Source organism: Cervus canadensis, chromosome X, assembly GCF_019320065.1.
Source record: "Cervus canadensis isolate Bull #8, Minnesota chromosome X, ASM1932006v1, whole genome shotgun sequence".
NCBI classification, from domain to species: domain Eukaryota; kingdom Metazoa; phylum Chordata; class Mammalia; order Artiodactyla; family Cervidae; genus Cervus; species Cervus canadensis.
This window is the reverse complement of record NC_057419.1, coordinates 43,548,395-43,555,620: the sequence shown is the minus strand read 5'-3', so window position 1 is coordinate 43,555,620 and position 7,226 is coordinate 43,548,395.

Sequence of the window (7,226 nt, the reverse complement as noted above, 5' to 3'; positions counted from 1 at the left end):
ATGCTCTGATAAAATATAGTCAATTATAATTCTAGTTGTCATATTAAAGAGTTATGACCAGGTTTCTTTGTCAATTGCAATAGAATCAGATTTTAAACATGCCTTCTATGGTTTTGCTCTCATGCCTTTAGAAAAATACTGCTAGTTTCTTCAAGATTTATAAAATACTTTCTAAAATTAAGCAGATAAACAAATTTTGTTATTAACAATAAGCTGGTACCAGACTGAAATTTGGTCTCTCTATTTAGAAAACAAAGTTTTCTTAAAATGCAGCTTTCAATAACAGATTATGAATTTATTTGCCTTTAAGTGGTTTATATTTGTTTTTAAAATCTTTTTGCTACTTTGGTAAAGTAAATAAACATTATTTAACATTATGGTACATGTAGACAAAGCTCATTCTGCTTCAACAACAACAAAAAATAACCCCTCACAGTTAGACTTTTGCTATCCTGATGTCCTTAAAACATGACAATAGTCTGCCTAAATCAGGAAATTAAAAATGGATAAACAACAGCTGAAAATCAAAAAGCCAGGACTATGGGAAATCCAAGACAACCACTTGGCTTTTCCCAGCTCCCTGACAGACCCCATTTTTATTTGATGGGTTAAAGGCTTACCTGGCTACAGTGTTAATGCCCTCACAATGAGTTGTCCAAAAAAAGAAAAAAATTATATTTCACTGAATATTAAGTTCTAATTTTGTTAATTAAGGTCTGCACTTACTAAGACTCACTTCTGAGATAGTTCCTTGTTATGTTTTGCTAAAAGTTTTAATTAAGTTACTAAAAAAGACACTCTAAGATTGTTTCTAAAGCTTACCTCAGTAACCAGTCATGGATAAGGGTTAGATGCTCCATGATGTACAACCAGGAGATTAACACTTGGCTATAATCATTTAATTGAGTCTGATGACCTGGGGTATACCAGGCTATACCCAATGAAGTTCTTGACTTAAATTCTTGCTTGTGACCTTACTAATAACTGCTAGCAACATTATTTTCTATGTAGCTTGCTTCAGAAGATTATTATGTTACCAAAATGTGTGACTGAGCCTGTGATAAAATGCTGATATGCAGTTCCATATGAGATCAATAATTGTAATAATGTAACTCTAGATATGGGAAGAAGCAACAAGAGGAAATATTTTCCTGGACCAAGAGGTTAGTAAGACATGTATGGTCCAGAGACTTTTGCTACATACAAGGCCTGGTCTAGTGACAACACAGTGAGTGGCCTGTCAATGGAATCTTTGTTAGACCTGGGAATGAGCCTTCTCAGCACCGTGGGACACAATGACCATGAAATGCCCCCAAAACATGGTCAAATATGTGGCTATGAAGGAGCCCTCCTAACTGGAAGTTGGTCTTTGCCAACTGCCTCTACAAAGATTAAATCATGACCACTACAAGATGCTGACCTTCAACACCACCTTGAAAGGAGTTCAGGGTACAGACAAAAAATAAGGCACTCTGTGCTCTGGGAAAAACCCGGAAAACAGGCCTTCAGATAGTCAGATGTTTTCAGGTAAAGACTTTTATGAGTTCAAATTCTTGCATCTTCTCATACCTAGAGAAGCATTAATGTCACAAACCAGTGTCTTGACCTGGTTCTCCTGGCTAGCCCCACAACAGTTTTTCTACTTCTATTAATCTTTGGGCAATATATCTTTAACTTTCTTGTTAAATTTGTTTTTACAAGTAGTAGTACAACAAGAATATCCCCTGGCCAACGCCCAGATGATGCTAGAACAAGCTGCCTTATCATTCTGTGGGTTTTTCTCCCTCCGTAAATGCACCCCAAGGTCCTCAGGCTATTCTCCCTTTGAGATCTTATACAGGAGACCACCCCCAGTAATTAAAAAAAGCTCAAGGGAGACCACCAACAACTAGCTGACCTGGAGATGTCCTGACATCTTCAGGCCCTGGAAAAGTCTCTCATCATATCACCCAAGAAACCTTAATAAGGACACCCATTTCTTTGGACAATTGGATTCATCCCTATCAGCTAGGAGATGAGATATGGGTTAAAGATTAAAAGAAGGAACCACTTCAGCCAGTTTGAGCAGGCCTTTACACGACCGTCCTGTCAACCCCTATTGCTGTTAAAGTTACAGATGTCATCCCTTGGATCCACCACACTAGAGTCAAGAAAGCAGTGGCTTCCTGTGATGAGTAAACCTGGAAATCAGTTAGGGACCCCAAAAACCTCCTGAAGGTCCAGTTCCAAAGACAACAGCCCTCATCCATGAAGGACGCTGAGCCCTGCTCTAGTCACTCTGGAAGCTGAGTAGTCAATACATGGCAGAAGCTTGAGGATTCTTCAGCCTTGTTCCAGCCACACTCTGGCAGCTGACTGGTCAATGCATGGCAGAAGCTCGAGGATCTGGCTATCAAAATATCAATGGATTTTCATTATCAGCCCTGGCCTCTATCCCTAATTGGTATTATTGCTGTGCTTTTCACTATAGGACCAACTAGACTCCCTGGCTGAGGTGGTTTTACAGAATAGGAGAGGGCTAGACTTCCCTGGTGGCTCAGAGGTTAAAGCGTCTGCCTCCAGTGTGGGAGACCCAGGTTAGATCCCTGGGTTGGGAAGATTCCCTGGAGAAGGAAATGGTAACCCACTCCAGTATTCTTGCCTGGAGAATCCCATGGATGGAAGAGCCTGATAGGCTACAGTCCATGGGGTCGCGAAGAGTCAGACATGACTGAGCGACTTCATTTTCTTCACTTTCTAGACCTACTGACAGCTGAAAAGAGAGGACTCTGTCTCTTCTTAAATGAAGAATGTTGCTTTTATATAAACCAATCAGAAATAGTCAGGGACATGGCCCAACAGCTAAGGAAACAAGTCATAAAAAGGAGAGAGAAACTAGCTAATTTCTGGGGTAATTAGGACAATATATGAAACTGGGAGCCGTGACTTCTCCCTTTAACAGTTCCTCTCTTCATGTTCTTTGCGGTGCTCTTATTTGGCCCTTGTATTCTCAATGTAATTACCAGTTCACAACCTCTTGGATTGAATCCATAAAGTTACAAATGGTACTAGCTCAATATAGCCCCCTAAATGATGGGGAGCTCTGAATGTCCTACCAAAACATGAGATGATGCTTTCTACAAGTGATAGAAGCATCAAGAGGGGGGAATGAAGAGGAAAAGTTAAAATTTTACATAACCTCCTGCTCCTTCTGCCTCTGTAACCCAGCTTGCTCCTTGCAAAGTCTAGATCACATAGGTCTCAGAAAGTGGGGACTCATAAGACTAGGAACTGGAGTTTATCTCACTCACCCTTGTCCTGCTCTTTGCAATCACCCTAGCCCCTGCAAACCCACAAACCTGCTTAATCATGCCTGTCCATGTATAAAAAACTCTGTAACCCCTTTGTTCAGGGCTCAGAGTTTGGAGTGTTAACTTCTCTGGGCCTGCTGGTGTAATAAACCTGAGTTCTCCAACTCTCTGAGTGTGGTACTTGATTTCTTGAGTACTGGTTTCTGCAACAGGGACACACTGTTTTGAAGGCAAGAGCCCACTCTATCACCTTTTGCTTGGTAAAGCAATAAAGCTATTCTCTTCTACTTCACCCAAAACTCTGAGACTTGATTCAGCACCAGTGCAGAGAGGCAGGGCTTTTGGCATCAGCTATAAATCAGCTTGGTGTAAGATGAACAAAACTAAAGTCCTAAGAGAGAAGACTGGACTTAAAACAAGAAATATTGGTCAGATGTGACTTTGAAAACATTTCTCCCATAAAATTCATAATTCCTTGAAACTTGAAAAGAGCTAACCTTGAACTAGTGTGGATTCCAGAGCAATAAAAATTCCTGAAGAGTTTAAATCCAGAAGTTAGTTGATGGCAATCAAAACAAATATGAGAATATACTAAAAGACCTAACAAGAGAGGGTTGGCAAGTTGTATTGAAGAAGACCAGAATATGCCACCCTAAAATATGCCACTTAGTTATTTTGAATTATTTTGAGCCAAAGGCAATCGAGGAACAACAGATGCAGGAAAAGCTCTAAAACCAGGCCATAAATTTCTGTTTTGGAAAGGCAATTTATATTTTTAAAGGATTTTCTTTAAGTTGTCCTCCTCTCCTGACTTGCCTGGAAATAATTCTTGTCACATGAGATGACTTGAATCTGCACAACAGATCTTACTTATTTACTATACATGTTTTAGTCATCTGCCCACAACCTATTCCCTCCCACATCCCAGAAACCCAAACTCCCTTCCTCACACTGTGTTAAAATGGTATGTAAGCCCCCAGGTCCATTTACCTCTGAATTGCCTTCTTTTCTGTGAAGTTCCTACCTATGGATCTGTTGAAAATTGGCCTATGACCCAGCCTCCCATTCCTCATCTTTAATCCACCAATAGGACTTATTCATCTACTTTTATTCCTATCTATTCCATCTCTTCAGGTTTCCCTGCTGGCTCAGAGAGTAAAACAATCCACCTGCAATGCAGGAGAACAGGGTTCAATTCCTGGGTTGGGAAGATCCCCTGGAGAAGGGAATGGCTACCCACTCCAGTATTCTTGTCCGGAGAATTCCATGGATTATACAGTCCATGGAGTCTCAAAGAGTCGGACACGACTGAGCAACTTTCACTTAACTTCTATTCCATCTCTTCATCTCAAGTACACTCACCATTTGCAGGACTCTCTACCATTCATTTTTCCTGTGCCTCCTTGCATGAAATGCCAATGTCTGTGCATGATAAGTCGTTTCAGTCATGTCCAACTCTTTGCAACCCTATGGACTATAGCCTGCCAGGTTCATCCAGCCTGTCCCATGGACATAGCCAGCCTGTCCATGGGATTCTCCAGGCAAGAATATTGGAGTGGATTGTCATGCCCTCCTCTGGGGATCTTCCCAACCCAGGGATTGAACCTGAGTCTCTTACATCTCCTCCATTGGCATGCCGGTTCTTTACCACTATCACCACCTGAGAAGCCCAAGTTCCAATGTATCCTTATATTTTTCTATAATGCCCCCTAAAAAAAAATCACAACCCCCAATCAAATATCTCTCCAATAAACCATCTCATATCTCACAGCAAAGACATATCAACAAAACAACTTGTTCCCTGTTGTTGTTGTTGTTATTGTTGTTTTTTGCTCCATTCTTGCTCAATAATTCTTTCTCATTTGAAACACTTCTTGTTTCATATTATCTTCTTCTTACTTTTATCTTTAGTTTTTGGACTTCCAGGTCTCTGTTGCTGATGAATTTATCACTAAAATCTGCTAAGAAGATTATCCAGGTGGGTCTTTAATACTTTAACCTCATTCTCCTTTGAACCCCATAATTACAAACAGCCCTAATAGTCACTCCATCTTGAATCCCATTCTTTTCAAATCTTGACTCTCAACCCCACTCTCAGCATACAACCTCAACTACTACTTAAATACAATAAAATGGGGTCATTTTTTTCTTTCCCTTTCTCTCTGAAAATGAAGTATTCCATAATCTCCTTGTATAAGCTTTCCCATTCAAATTACTCTCAATTTCATAATTTAGATAGTCTTATCATAGATACTTTTGTCCTTACTTGCATCTTTAACCTCCCTCTTACTTGATCCCTAAGGTCTTTCTACCTCAATGCTCATATATCCCTAAAATTTCTCTAAAAACATTTCCCAAGTTTTAGTATTCTCTAAGTTTCTGATCTTTCTTTCTTTCATTTCTTTGCTAATTTTTAAAAAATCTAATTTTCCCACACCTTCTTTTTCTTTAATCTCTCATAATCTAAGCATTATTCCTATCTGCTTGTTAAAACCACTCACTCAGTTGTCAAAACTGTCCCCATAAAGATAAAATCCAATGAACCTTTCTGACTCTTCCATTACCTTATTTCTAGAGTTTGATTGGATTGGCTACCTTCTTGAATCTTTCTCTATGAAATTGTTCATCTGTAACTATCACCCTATTTTAGTGACAATTTCTTTTTCCCCTTTACTGCTTTACTTTCCCCTCTTAAGTTCTCATTCTCTTGCTGTTCCTAGTTTTCAAAAATCTTACACATGTTGATGACACTGAGATCTACAATGCCAGGTCCTATTAGTTCCTGAATCTTATAATCAGATTTAAAGACAATTGTCATATAATACCTCTTGAATATTCCTCCAGTAACTGAAGTATAGAATTAGAATAAAATTTATAAAGGGAATATTCTAGAAATAAATAATTAGCTTATCTCAGACTAAATCTCCCAGTGTGAATGAGTACAAAAGTTATTGCAGTACAAAAATAATTTTTTGAAGGCATTTAAGAGTCAGAATTCAAAAGACCAGAGAAAAGAGAAATACACTCAAATCATCCTCTCTCGAGGCAATGTAAAAACACATTCTGGGGAACCAAAGAGAAAGCAATTGCTAAGAGCATGAAACCCAGAATTAAAGACCCACCATGAAATTTTAGTTAATTGTTCAGAATGCCTATACCCAAAAATAAAAGCAAAATGGAATAAGAACATTTTCAGTTAGAACAATGTGATCCTCCTAACACCATCTTTTATTGGAACAAAATTAAATCTTCTCTAGAGAAAAATAAAATTCTGAGATAACGTGAAATCAAACAGGGACTGAATATAATCAACAGTACATTAGCACAACAGAAGAATGGCATGGTGAACAGTAAGCTTGTTGGTGGAAAGTATACAGAACAAAATATAGGAAGAAAATACAAGAAGTGATAAAAGAGTATAAGAAATATGAGACATGTGTAAAGGTCTATCATATGTATAATTTATATATTTGGCAAGACTGGAGAGCTGGAGTAGAAGTAATACTGCAATATCTAAAGAGATGTAATTCTATGTTTCTCAAACCACATTATCAAGAAACTCCATGAATCCAAACTGTGTAATTACATATAGGCATAAAATCATTAAAAGTGTGAAAACAAAAGAAAAATTAAAATTTGAAAAGCAGAGAAAAATGACATATTACCTCTAAAGGAACAACAATATGACTAACCAAACACAATGGAACACAGAAAATAATAGAATAATATGTTTAAAATGTTGAAATAAAAGAAACACCCACTTAGAATTCAGGGACACTATCCTTCAAAAATAAAAAGGAAATATATAATTTTCAATCAAAGAGAACCAACTAGATTAATTAAAGAAATACTATAGGAAGAAAGAAAAAGAAAGAAGAAAAATTATCTGAGTTGAAATCATGGTACTGTAAGTAGGCATAAAGAGTTACTAAAATG